The sequence below is a fragment of the Lutra lutra genome, chromosome 13 (genome assembly GCF_902655055.1).
Source record: "Lutra lutra chromosome 13, mLutLut1.2, whole genome shotgun sequence".
Classification (NCBI taxonomy): domain Eukaryota; kingdom Metazoa; phylum Chordata; class Mammalia; order Carnivora; family Mustelidae; genus Lutra; species Lutra lutra.
Window position 1 is genome coordinate 19,722,368 of NC_062290.1, and position 14,111 is coordinate 19,736,478.

Here is a 14,111-nt window from a genome sequence, read left to right on the forward strand (position 1 = left end):
AGATGACCTAGAGTTTTCATTCTTAAACGCAAAGTCAGCCTGTTCAATTCTTCCATTTGTGTGTGTGTGTGTGTGTTTTCCCCCAGCAAATCATTACACTGTCTCCAGAGTTAGGTGATAAAAAAAGACCCATGTATCAATACATTCACTTTTCACCCAATTTGGGTGTATCAGTGAGACTTTGAGGGTCATATTTTTTTTTTCTTTTCTGCCAGAATAGCTTCTTGGTGTTAGACAGGAGACATGCCCTGATATTCTAGACTCTGGTATATCTTTCTTAACATTTATGGAATGAATGTACCTGTCTTTGTAGTTGCTGCTAATGAGGTTTTGTTTGGGTCACGGTTTTCACAGCTTTTAAAGTAGAAATAATCTGTGATCTATATTTATGCTGTTGTCCTTATACAAAAATATTTAGTCCATACAATTTTAGAAATTCCTCTATAAATAACCAGTCCTCGATTTTACAGTCTGGAATCGATATCATATGTTACATGTTCATTTAATAATTCCTAGCCCTTCTGTGAGCTTTAGTCTTCATAGGAGCCCTGTTACAGCTTACTGTTATCATCATACCATTTTCCAATAAGACAATGAGGAACAATATTTCTAAACAACTTTCCTAACATCAGACAACTAGTGAAAGGTAGGACTGAGATTTGATCTGAGATGTTCTGGAATCTAAGCCTACAACCTTAGGACACTGTGTTGTTTTCCTTCACAAACACAGGAGGAATGAACTGTGTTCCATCAAATAATGCCATCACCAAGCACACGTCTTTGTGTCAGTTCCTGGCTTTATCCAAATTTGGCTGCTATGGTACCTATTATTCACTTTAAGTGCTTAGAAGTTGCATTAGGGCTAGATTTACACATGTGATGGAAACATCTTTCCAGAGACTCTCAATATCTTGTGTCATGGTAGAGTGAGCCATGCTTCTGGGTCTTACAGGGCTGTGTCCTTTGTTCTTTAAAAATTGTAATACACTACTGTCACCTACTCTATTAAAATAGTCATTATTTATTTGGGCTTGGAATGCTTTCCTCTCCTGTTGCTTTGGAGAATAAGCATCTCATTGTCCTGAGTTCATTGCTTTTCACATTCCATTTTCCCAGATGCAACACATATTCCTCATTCTGCTGAATTCCTTCCTATGGACCAGGGGTGGGTTATTCTTCAGTGAGTACATGAAAGAAGAAAGATATCCCTGACAGCAGAGAGCAGAGATAACTTGTGTCTGTTTGCCCTGATAGCCTTCTTAGGACATCATTTCAGAACTTTGGCTAGGGAAGTGGAAAAAAAAAAATGAAAACATGAGTGAGGGTTTGAGTCATCTTTCTAAATAAATAATTGTTCCTATTCTTCTCCCAACCAGTATGTCAGCATAAAGTCTCCCTTTACCCAGGAACCAAGAATTATATTACTGGTTGGTAAATGTATCACATTCAGAAGAAAAAAAAAATGTCATCCTCTACTGGAGAGAACCAAAGTCATCTGAGAATCTGGGGTGGGGGGAGGTGGTCAAGGGACTGATTTTCTATGCCTAACACCTCATTGCAGGGACTGATTCACATTCTTTCCTGGTGTCAGTGCTAGAAAGACAGGCTTTTGAGTAAAAGTATTTCAGAGCACAATATAGAGAAAAGCCAAGATACCGTTCTATAGCGTGAACCCTGTATAGATTCTGGAATGGTTGTATGTAATTATTTGGTGAGAAATGAAATTAGAGAAAAATTTGGGGTGCTTTTCCATTTTTAGCACTGGCAAAGAAAGGAAAGCTGAACCATGTGTCCTCAATGACTGTAAACCTAGGAAGACTGTTGATTCTGAATAAAAGAGGGAGACTTCCAGGAGGCTACCTTTTAAGGAGCAATGACTTATACTGCTGGTATTTGGACACGCACCTCTTGCTCCAAGGAAATATTTACAGGGATTTATAAGTGGTATTTTTTAGGTTCTGGAGACAAGAGAGTGTGGTTTAAACCTACAGGGACTGGTGCTCAGCTGTGATTCTACCTGAGCCCCACTACTTTGGGATCCTGGATTACCTAATTTCTCAGTTTCTTTGTTATTAAAATGGATATATTATTATTAATTTACAGGGTTTGTTGGAAGGATTAAATAAACTAATAGAGTGTCTGGACCAGTAATACTGTCTGGCATGTAACAAGCACTACAGTATTGTTAGTGGCAGTAATTCTCATCATCTTGTGACTGCCCCATATGAGGGAGCCCCCGACTTGGGGATGTCCTTCCTACAGAACACAGGTGGTTTGGAAGTAACCACTATGGCCCATCATGGTTTTGTGTCCCCTTCTTCTTCTCTACGTGCCCAGGTCTAGCACCATTGTAACCCCAGCCGTGTCTTTGCCAAAGGCTTAAACCTCTCAGAACCTCCCTTAGCTCATCTGTACAATCTACCCAGTTGCCCATTCCATCTTAATAAATTTAAAACAGATTCACATCTTGTGTTGCCCTGGACTCTACCCTAACTTTGTTTTTAAAGAAAGGAACAGATTAACAATATGTATTTGAAAGACTACCCTCAAGAGAGTTATTACTCTGTTGCCCAAGAACCACACCTCAGCCTGAAGGAGGGAAAGGGGTGACAAGGACAGTCACATACAAAGGCATTTTCAGTGAATTTCATGGAACAAATGAGGTATGCAGTGCACACCTGCCTCTTAGGATTAATTCTCAGGTTATAGTGAAGCTCGGAAAATTGCTATTTCTTGACCTAAAAGGAGGTTAAAACACTTTCAGTGGAAATCGATTCACTTTAAGGTCTTTAGCGCTGCTCATATTTTGTAAAAGTCTCCATGACAGGGTTGGTTTCAACGGACACTTTACGTAGTGGTGGCAGGAAGCTCATCACATCCAGAGAGGGATCTGAATGAGTGTTTAACGAGATGGACCATTTCCTTTATTTCACTCCCAAGATAAAAGGGGAACATGCCCCAGACTCCCAGACAGCTGGGGATATTGGCAGTCTTACACATGTCTGCTGCTAAGATGTGGCAAAGCGATTGCCGGGAAAATGAAATTAATTCTTCCTGCTGTTTTTGTTTTTCCTTTGCTAGGGGAATTTATGTTACACATGGTCAAGTAGCATTATGTACAACGAGGGAAATGAGATGTGAGGGGATCATTCAATAAAAAGAATGATAAATCATAAAAGATCATTTGAAGAAAAATGTCGTTAGCAAGAGTTTGAGAAGTATGAAGATCCTTTTTCATAGGTTTTTAGGAAATGCTATCCCAGGTAATTGCGACATTGATACAGTCGTTCTTCTTTTCCTTGAAAAGAGAGTGATATATTTTGAATGGAATTAAATAAGGAATAATGCATGCTGTCAGTCACGGCCTGAGATTGGTGGGGAAAAGTTGCTTCATGAGTCAACACGAAGTCTAATCATGGCCATGACCAACAAATTAGAAAACAAAACTCAAATTATGAGAATGAGCTCACTCACTAAGATGTCTGTGACCAGCGAGGAATAAAGGGCAGCTCAGTGTTCTAAACCAAGTGCTAGGGAGGATGTAGAGAATGGGAAGCTTCATGAACCTCTGTGGAAGAAGGATTTGAAGAAGAATCTGGCAGGCGAATTTGAATGTGTGCGTATCAGAAAGGCTAGTATGGCACAGTCGTGTGTGTACTTGGAAATGTGTTGCCCAGGTACACAAAGTAAAATGTTTGAGAATGTTAATGATATTTGGAGTAGCAAAGAGATGAAAACGACCTAGAAATAAACAGAAAAACAAATGGAGTATAAAATAGTCTTATGAGGGCTCACTACACAGGATTCCCCCCAGATAAACTACTTGTACATATATTAATGTGAAGAAATCAAAATATTAACAATAAACTGAATGACTGCATGGTTCCTTGGTATTTATGCAAATAAATAAAACATGTACGTACATAATGCATATACATAATAAATAAAATTTGTAGGAGGTGGATCCAAAACACCAGCATATAAAAAGGATGACTTTGAGGGAGGAAAATATGAAATAAAATAGAAAGGGCAGACAAATTCGGACCAAATGAAGAGGTAAGATAAATCTAGTTCTGTATGTCAGAAGTCAAAAGTTCTGTCTGTATCTATGTATAAAGGATATCTATTTATATATGTATAGATATATAAAGGGATACCTACATATAGTATATAAAATATCTTCTGTATTTATATATATAGAGAAACATATCTCTATATATAAAATCTGAATGGTACTAAGTTATAGTGTGGTAGTTTTGAATCCCCAGGGAAAATCAGAAAAATTGGGATGGTTATTCCCCAGATGAAGGGAAAAGTTTGCAAGGAATGCCAGAAAAACAGATGTCTACTTCTCAAACCCTGGAGCCTTGAAGAAATAAAGTGATGAGATACTGGGGAGTGATTTTGGGAAAAGTAAATTTTTGGAAACAAAATTTTTCCAAGAAAATTATAAAAAGTGAAGACACTTATTGATTTTTAAAAGCAATCAGGCTGATGATGTCTCTACCATTTGAGTCTCCGGAACATTTAAGGAAACAGAGTATTTGGTTGGCAAAGATAGGACACCAGTTATGTTATGAAAGAGTTGATTTTGGCTATTCTGACTGGTGTGAGGTGGTATCTCAGTGGCTAAAAATTAACAAGACAGGAAACAACAAATATTGGCGAGGATGCAGAGAAAGGGGAACCCTCTTACACTGTTGGTGGGAATGCAAGCTGGTGCAGCCACTGTGGAAACTAGTGTGGAAGTTCCTCAAGAAGTTAAAAGTAGAGCTACTTTATGACCCAGCAATTGCACTACTAGATATTTACCCTGAAGATACAAATGTAGTGATCTGAAGGGGGGACCTGCACCCCAATGTTTATGGCAGAAATGTCCCCAATAGCCAAGCTATGGGAAGAGCCCAGATGTCCATCGACAGATGAATGGATAAAGAAGACATGGTGTGTGTGTGTATACATGCATACACACACACAGTGGAATGTTACTCAGCCATCAGAAAGGATGAATACTTGTTATTTACATCAGCGCAGATGGAATTGAGGGGTATTATGCTAAGCCAAATAAGTCAATCAGAGAAAGACAATTACCCTGTGATTTCATTCATATGTGGAATATAAGAAACGACACAGAGGATCATAGGGTAAGGGAGGGAAAACTGAAAGGAAAATCATCAGAAAGGGAGAAATACCATGAGAGACTCTTAACTATAGCAAACAAACTGAGGGTTGCTGGAGGTGGGTAGAGGGGTGGAGGGAGTAATTGGGTGATGGGCACAAAGGAGGGCACGTGATGTGATGAGCATGGGGATTATTTGCAACTGATGGATTGTTGAACATGACATCTGAAACTAAAGATGTACTATGTGTTGGCTAATTGAATTTAAATTTTAAAAGTTACTTTTTGTTTCAGAAGACGCAATTTGGACAGTTAATAATAGAAGGGATTAAATAACAGTAGGATTATATTTTCTCTATGCCTTTTCTAAAGCAATGGATTGGGGGTGGTGGACTGTTACCTCTCTATTGCTCAGCACCTGCCAGGATGGTCTTGAGACAGGGTGGATGGAATGGCCCCCCAAATCTTCCATCCTTAGTAGTCTGTGACTCTATGCAAATTAAGCTGTACCCAATTTGGAAGTTGCTGAACATGATGTGGCTTTCTCAGCAGCACTGAAGTTTTTATATTGAGAGAGAATTTTTTTAATTGATAAATTTGTAAGTTCCAACAGTATTTTTTTTAAGATTTTATTTATTTATTTGACAGAGAGAGAAAGAAAGAGCATAAGCAGGGGGAGCAGCAGGCAGAGGGAGAGGGAGAAGCAGGCTCCCCACTAGGCAGGGAGCCCGCCATGGAACTTGATCCCAGGACCCTGAGATCATGACCTAAGCTGAAGGCAGATGCTTAACTGACAGAGCCACCCAGGTGCCCTAGTCCCAACAGTCTTATTCATTGGGAGATGTTGGTATGTGATTTTCCTCCCCTGTGATTCTTGGTACATCATCTTTACAGTAGCTACCCAAATAACTCATAATTGGAAAAAAGCTATATGAACAGAAAACCTGTCCCCTCTGATCACCCACACACTAAAAATACAGATGACAGCCTCTTCTAATCCTAAATGTTTAATTTAAAAAAATATTTTTCTATTACCAATTCAGAGTTGTAATTTTGCTAACTGCTTCAGGAAAACACCAAAACTATAATGCAAGTGTCATTTTTAAAAGGAGTTGTAGAGCTGTTTTACTGCTCTTCAAGGAATAGGGATGTGGGAAAGAACTCTTTCTGTTTCAGGAAAATGAGACATATGATCTGACATCCTGGGGAAGCACCTAAAAGCTTGTAGGTATTCTGGAGACAATGCCCAAGTGATGAGGGAACAGGAGTTGAAGTTATAAGAGAGAGAACAGATTTGAGAGTATTAATTTTAGAGGAACGGTAGTTCTGAAAGAACTGTGGGTTGAAAAATCTGGCATTATAATTGCTAACTCACATGTGAGTCACCTGTTTCTTTCTTTTAAAAAAAATTTTTTTTTTTAAATTTATTTATTTGACAGAGAGAGATCACAAGTAGGCAGAGAGGCAGGCAGAGAGAGGGGAAGGGAAGCAGGCTCCTGTTTCTAAATGCCTGTACATTATATATCTTTAAATATATGTCTTTAAAAAGTGCACATCTTTGCTTTATGGCAGTTCCCCTCCTTTAGCTGGGACAAAGATCATAGCATTATCTAGACATTTCTTAATCGCTTGAGCTCTAGCTCTATAACCTCTGAACCAATATCCTTCTTCTGGCACCCTGAGGACAACATAGTATAACTACTTCCTGTTTCAATCAGGTCTTTAAAAGGAGGTGGACTCAGACACCAAGATCATGGTGGTCAGGAGCCAAGATGCTATCCTTGGAGCCACAGATTCCTGCGTGGGACTTCCTGTGGAAGGATGAACAGAGTTTGCATGTAGGTGTGCCATGGTCTGAGTGAACTACTTATCAAGAAATGTATTATCTGTGCAAAACACAAAGCTGGCTCATGTAAACATTAAACAGATATGATTTGTACATAGGAAATTTATCAATATATTAATATAATTAATATTAATGTTAATAATTAATATTATAATTATATTCTAATATAATGATTTCTAATTAATATTAATATAATTAATCAACATAAATCATATATGATTTCATACACATTTCAATCATATAATATATGATTTATGTGTATGAAATTGGTCTAGCAAATGAGCTCCTGTGGTGTAGGATAATCTAGTAAAGATTAACACTGAGGTGAATTCTCTTGGTATGAGATTTTTTTTTTTTTTTAAGGTTTTATTTATTTACTTGTCAGAGAGAGAGAGCACAAGCAGGATGGCAGCAGGCAGAGGGAGAAACGGGTTCCCCACTGAGCAGGGAGCAGGATGTGGGGCTCAGTTCGAGGAACCTGGGATCATGACCTGAGCCGAAGGCAAATGGTTAACCAGCTGAGCCACCCAGACATCCCATTGGTATGGGATTCTTGTTTTTCATTCCTGATGCTGCCTTCCATGGGAAGTGAGCTCAATCTGTGTTAACACTCTTGCCTTCCTCTACCGTTTATTTACTCTGCCCTAGAGGAGGTATAATAATTTCCCAGCTGGCAAAAGTGGGGAGAAGGAGCCAAACATGCTTGGTGCAGTTTCCCTTTTTTTTTCTCTCATGATCCTGTCTGGTCATAGGGGTCATAAATCCTTCCTATCTTCTTTCACAGATGGTCTCCCTAGGTCCAAAATTGCTTCCAAGAGAGTCTATTTAATTCTGAAGTTCAATATTTGGAAACTTATTCGGCCTCATCCTAAGCTGTACCTTCCTAACCCTGTTAGCAGAGATGATAGCCATAATTGCACCTTCCATTAGCCTTAATGGTTTGTCTTCTCACTTTTTCAGAACCTAGCATGAGGGTGAGAGGTACCGCCACAGAGGGCTTAAAAGGCCTCATGTTTCAACATACAAGATTATAGTGGCTCTGAGAGCTCACATTAGGCTGCATGTTAGAAACAGCTGTTCCTCTTCTCAGGAGGAGGAGCTTATGCCTGAGTTCACTGACTCATAGGACAGAAAGCTTTTTATCCCAAGCAAGATGGCTACAATTCTCTTTGGACCCTAGGTCCTATGTACTGGATCTACCAGCAATTCCTCTGAACAGTTAACATACAGACCAAGACTGTCTCACACCTAAATACTCTGTTACCTTCCCACTAACCTGTGTGTATTTTTGTGTCTTATGGCCCTCTTATAAGGATAAGAACAAGGGGACAGATCCCTGCCCTCAGTTAGGACACAGATGCACCTCACATGATAGTGTATTAACTTTATTACATTTTCAAACTGATTTTTATAATGGGTGCACCGTGTTCAGTTCTTACGAGCCGTGCACGAGATTTCCAATTGGACATTTTCACAAGCACTTTGTAGTAATGTCAGTCTTTAAAAGTTTAGCTGTCCTAGTAGTTATAGGTTGCTATGGTGATTTTAGTGTAGTTGTATAGTATTACCTTATGGTGGTTTTAATTTGCATTTACCTAGTAATGAAAGAACTTTCACAGCTTTTTACATATGTGTATATATCTTCCTGGATGAAGTAAGTTTAAACCTCTGCTTTTTAAAATTCTTATTTTTTTCCTGCTTTTTAAAAAATTGTATAGCTTGTCTTAGTATTAATTTTGAGGTTTTTAAAATTATGCATTCTGGATACAAGTCCTTTTGTATATATGTATTTTGTAAATATTAACTCCCAGTCGGTGGTTGACTTTTGTTTCCTATCTGAATCGTTCAAAGAAAATAAAGTTATTTTTGATGAAAATTTGATGAAGGCCAGTTTATCAATTTTTTTCATGGTTTGTGCTTTTTATATCTTATCTGAGAAATTGTTGTGTTACCCAAATCTTCAAAGATTTTTGCCTATCTTCTAAAGATTTTGTAAATTTGGCTTTTATATTTAGGTGTGTGATGCAGTTTAAGTTATTTTTGTATGCTGTGTAAGATATGTGTCTTTGTTTTCACATGGGTGACTAATTGTTCCAGCATCATTTATTGGGAAATGTGTCCTTTTATTATTGGATTACTTCGGCATTTTTTGTTGAGTAGTAATTGACAATGTATGTTGGATCTATTTCTGGACGTTCTTTTGTTCCATTGCTATGTATTAATGTTTTCTTTGTTCCAAAACCACACTCTCTTGACTACTATGCTTTTATATTGTCTTAAAATCAGAATGTGTAAGTGCTCCAGTTTAATTCTTCATTTAAAAATTGGTTATTCTACATTCTTTGCATTTCTATCTAAATTTTACATTGTAAATCTATCTAAATCTACATTCTTTGCATTTCTATCTAAATATTTCTACAGCAAGACCAGGCAAGACTTTGGAATTGCCCTGACTCTGTGTCAAAATCTGGAAAGAACTAACATTTTGACAATATTAAGACTTCTGATTCAGGAACATATATAGCTCTCCATTTATTTTTCTTTAATTTCTTTCAGTAATTTTTTGTAGTGTTTAGTGGATAGATCCTGTATGTATTTTTCTAGCTGGATCCAAAAACATTTTAAGTTTTGATGTTATAGAAGTGTTTGTCAATTTCAATTTCCAGTTATTTGTTGCTATTAGGAGAAAAACAGTTGATTTTTGTGTATTGTGAATTTTATATCATTGTTTGCTGGATTTTGTTGTATTCCTTCAAAGACTGTTGGATTTTATTATAGTACAAAGCAAAATTAATTTGAACCCATTAGATCTTTTTGAAAATTATTTTTAAGCTTTGTTATGATATTCCCCAAATGATCTTTAACCTAGGACTTTCATCTCCATTACTAAGGTGATACTCTTCTGAAGGTTCTCTTTTTTTTTTTTTCCTTTCTTTAGATTTTATTTATTCAAGAGAGAGAGAGAGTGCATGAGCAGGGGAGCTGCAGAGGGAGAGGGAGAAGCAGACTCCCCACTGAGCAGGGAACCAACATGCGGTTCCATCCCAGGAGCCTGAGATCATGACCTGAGCTGAAGGCAGACACTTTACCCACTGAACCACCCAGGTGCCCCTCTTCTAAGGATTCTATCAATACTTCCAAGTTTCACAAAGTCTTTCAACTCCAGCTAGTTCAAAAGTTAGCTATTCCTAGAGCTCCATATGAACTCCAGAAATTATCCTACCTACTGTTTTCCCATTGTTCTTAACTCTGGCATCAGGCAGTTTTCTCTCCCTCATTCAGATCAGTAATTTAGCTGCATCTTCAAGGGGAGCTGGCTCTCTTTCTGTACAGTTTTCTCCTTTCCCAGTTAGTGCCTCACAAATTCTAGCCATTTGTGTTTCCTCAACTCAGTGAGACCACTGTGCTCCTTTGGGTTGCTCCTCTTTGTGCTATAGCCAAGGACATTCTCCAGGCAGTGGAGTGATGCAATCTTGGGCTCCCCTTATTTGTCTTCTTTTCTCAGGGATCATCATCCCAAGCTGCCTGTGTCTAATGTCTGAAAACAGTAACCTAGTGCATTGTAATTTTGTTCAGTTTTGTAGTTGTTTGCTATGGGAGGGAAATTGCTGCAGCTGTTGGTCTTTCATGGGAAGAGGCTGAGATCAATACTTTTTTGACCTTTAAATATCCTAGAGAGAAGGTATCCATGACTTTTGTGCAGAAAGCTGTACTAGGAACCTCCTGGTGGCTTGTTCTGGAAGGACTGAGACCACTATTCACCAAGTTTTAGTCTACTCTCTTTCCTCTCAGTGTGGGACAAAATAACATTTTCATGATTTGAATAGGATCTAAACTTACTACAAGTTCTTTGAGCCTTCCTTGAAGAAGAGGATGATGAAAGTCTGTACTCTATAAAAGAGAGCAAGGAGCTAGATGGATTTTAAGATTATATTCTCCATGACTGCTCAAAATACAATTGTCCTGGTTACTAATAAAAGGATACATATTTTTATCCTGTAATCCCTATGCAGGCGTTATACTGCATGATCAGTTCTAGAGATAACTTCACAAAAAAAGCAGTTACAGAAATTTCAGGACGCATTGTATCTGTACTTCTGCATACAGTCATGAATTTAGCAAGTATCCACCCCAAGGGACTGACCTGATGGGACACAGTTTATGAAATCAAGAAAACTTACTGATTTATTAACCTTAGTTGAACATTATTTCTATTTAATTTGGGTTCCTTCCTAGTCTTGTTTTTCTAGGAGTATGATGTGGAAATAAGCAAATTTAATAAATGCAATCATATTTTATTAACAAACCATCAAATTCATGAGTTGGCTACAGTGTATGTGTGAAATATCACTGGTTTGAGTGTGGTTTGAGGTAAAACACACCCAGATCCTGACTTTGTACACTGGCTCTATCATTATTCATCGGTGTGACAGTGGACATCATTCTCTCTATCCCTCACATTCTTTATTTGCAATATATTTTGGTTGGTCTAGATCAACAGTTTGCAAAAGCACAGTTGGTAGGCTCCTTTAAATAGGGCAGCTGGAGATTGCCCATGTTTAGGGAACAGTTAGTTGCAATGAGGTATTCTCATGACTTAGCTCATCATTACCTCAAAGCCTATGGTCATTACCCATATAAACTTCTGATTACTGCTTTATCTACATCCCTTAAGTTTTCATATATCATGCCTTCATTTTCTTTCATATCAGAGTATTTTCTAATTATCCTTATAATTTCTTCTTGACGTCTTGGTTAGTTTGGTGTACACTGTTTAATTTCCACATATCTATGAATTGCTGAAATCCTTCTGTTGTTGATTTCTTTCTTTTTTAAGATTTTATTTATTTGACACAGAGAGAGATCACAAGTAGACAGAGAGGCAGGCAGAGAGAGAGGAGGAATCAGGCTCCCTGCTGAGCAGAGAGCCTGATGCGAGGCTCGATCCCAGGACCCTGAGACCATGACCTGAGCTGAAGGCAGAGGCTTAACCCACTGAGTCACCCAGGCACTCCTGTTGTTGATTTCTTATTTGATTTCACTGTGGTCATACTTTGTATAATTTCAGTTCTTTTACATATATTAAAGCTTGTCTTACAACCTAACATATGGCCAATCTTTGAAAACGTTCTATGTGTACTCTATGTATACTAGAAGAATGTATATCCTGCTGTTGTGGTGCCTCTATTACCTGTTATTCATATTATTGAAGAATATATTATTAATAAAATGTTTACTAATCTACACATTGAAATTTTTGAAAGAATTTCTTTCTTTCTCAGAAGACATTAATTTTTTAGAGCAGTTTGAGGTTTACAAAGACATAGATACAGAGATTTCCCATATACACCTGCATCTACATGGGCATAACTGTCCCCCTTATCCACATCACTTAGCAAGAATGGCATTTTTTTTCTTAACCACGGATGTGCTATGTGACACATCATAATCACTTGAAGTTCATAGTTTATTTTAGGATTCAGTCTTGATGTACATTCTGTGGGGTTGGAACAATGTATAATGACATATATCCATCATTATGGTATCCTACTGAGGACTTTCACTGCCTTAAAAATTCTCTGTACTCTGCATATGTGCTCCTGCTCGCATACTGAGCAGCCACTGATCTTTTTACTTCTTCCATAATTTTGCGTTTTTCAGAATAGTATATGGTTAGAATAATATAGTATGTAGCCTTTTTGGATTGGCTTCTTTCACTTAGTAGTATGCATTTAAGTTTCTTTCATGTCTTTTCATGGCTTAATAGCTCATTTCTTTTTAGTGCTGAATAATATTCCACTGTCAGGGTGGAATATTATAACTGTTCATTTAGTCATTCACCTACTGAAGGATAGCTTGGTTGCTTCCAAGTTTGAGCAATTATGAATAAAGCTGCTATAAACATCTGTGTGAAGTTTTTTGTGTGGACATGAGTTTTCAGATCCTTTGGGTAAATGCCAAGGAATGTTCTTGATGGTAAGAGCATTTTTAGTTTGTAAGAAGCTACCAAACTATCTTCCAGAGTAGCTCTACCATTTTGTGTTTCCATTAGGAATATATAAGGGTTGCTGTTGGTTCATACCCTTGCTAGCATTTGGGGTCAGGGTTGTGGATTTTGGCCATTCTAATAGGTACACAGTAGTATGTCATTGTTTTAAATTGCATTTGCCTGTTGACATATGATGTGGAGCATCTTTTCCTATGCTCTTGCCATCTGTGTATCTTATTTGGGAGGTGTCTGGTAAGGTCCTCTGCTCATTTTTAAAAAAGATTTTGTTTATTTATTTGACAGAGACAGAATGAGAGAGGGAACACAAGCAGGGGAAGTGGGAGAGGGAGAAGCAGGTTTTCCACCAAGCAGGGACCCGGATGCAGGGCTTGATCTGAGGACCTCAGGATCATGACCTGAGCTGAAGGCAGACGTTTAACAACTGAGCCACCCAGGTACCCCTCTTCTGCCCGTATTTAAAGTGGGTTCTTTTCTTACTGTTGAGATTTAAGAGTTATTTGTATATTTTGGATAAAAATCTTTATTAGATGTGTCTCTTGCAAATATTTTTCCCAGTTTGTAGCTATCTTTTTGTTTTCTTCAATTGTCTTTCACGGAACAGATACTTTATTGAAGTCCATTTTATCAATTATTTCTTCTGTGGGTCATGCCTTTGGTCTTAGAAGGCATCACCATACCTTTTAGCTTACCTGCTATGTAATCATTTAAGAGTTTTATCATTTTGTCTTTTATATTTAGGTCTCTGATCCATTTTGTGTTAATTTTTGTGAAGGGTATAAGGTCTTTGTCTAGATTCTTTTTTTTTTTTTTTTTTTTTTTTGCTGGTGGGCATCCAGTTGTTACAGCAACATTTGTTGGAGACTGACTTTGCTTTGCTCCATCGTATTGCCTTATATCCTTTGTCAAAGATCAGTTTTTTTGTCATCAGGCTTTTGTCAAAGATCAGTTGGGTATATTTATGAGGGGTCTATTTCTGGGCTCTCTTTTCTGTTCCACTGATCTATTTGACTGTTTTGTTGCCAATACTAGCCTGTCTTAGTTACTATAACTTTATATGAAATCTTGAAGTTGGTTGGCATCAGTCCTCCAACTTTGTTCTTCTTCTTCAATGTTGTATTAACTGTTCTGGGCCTTAT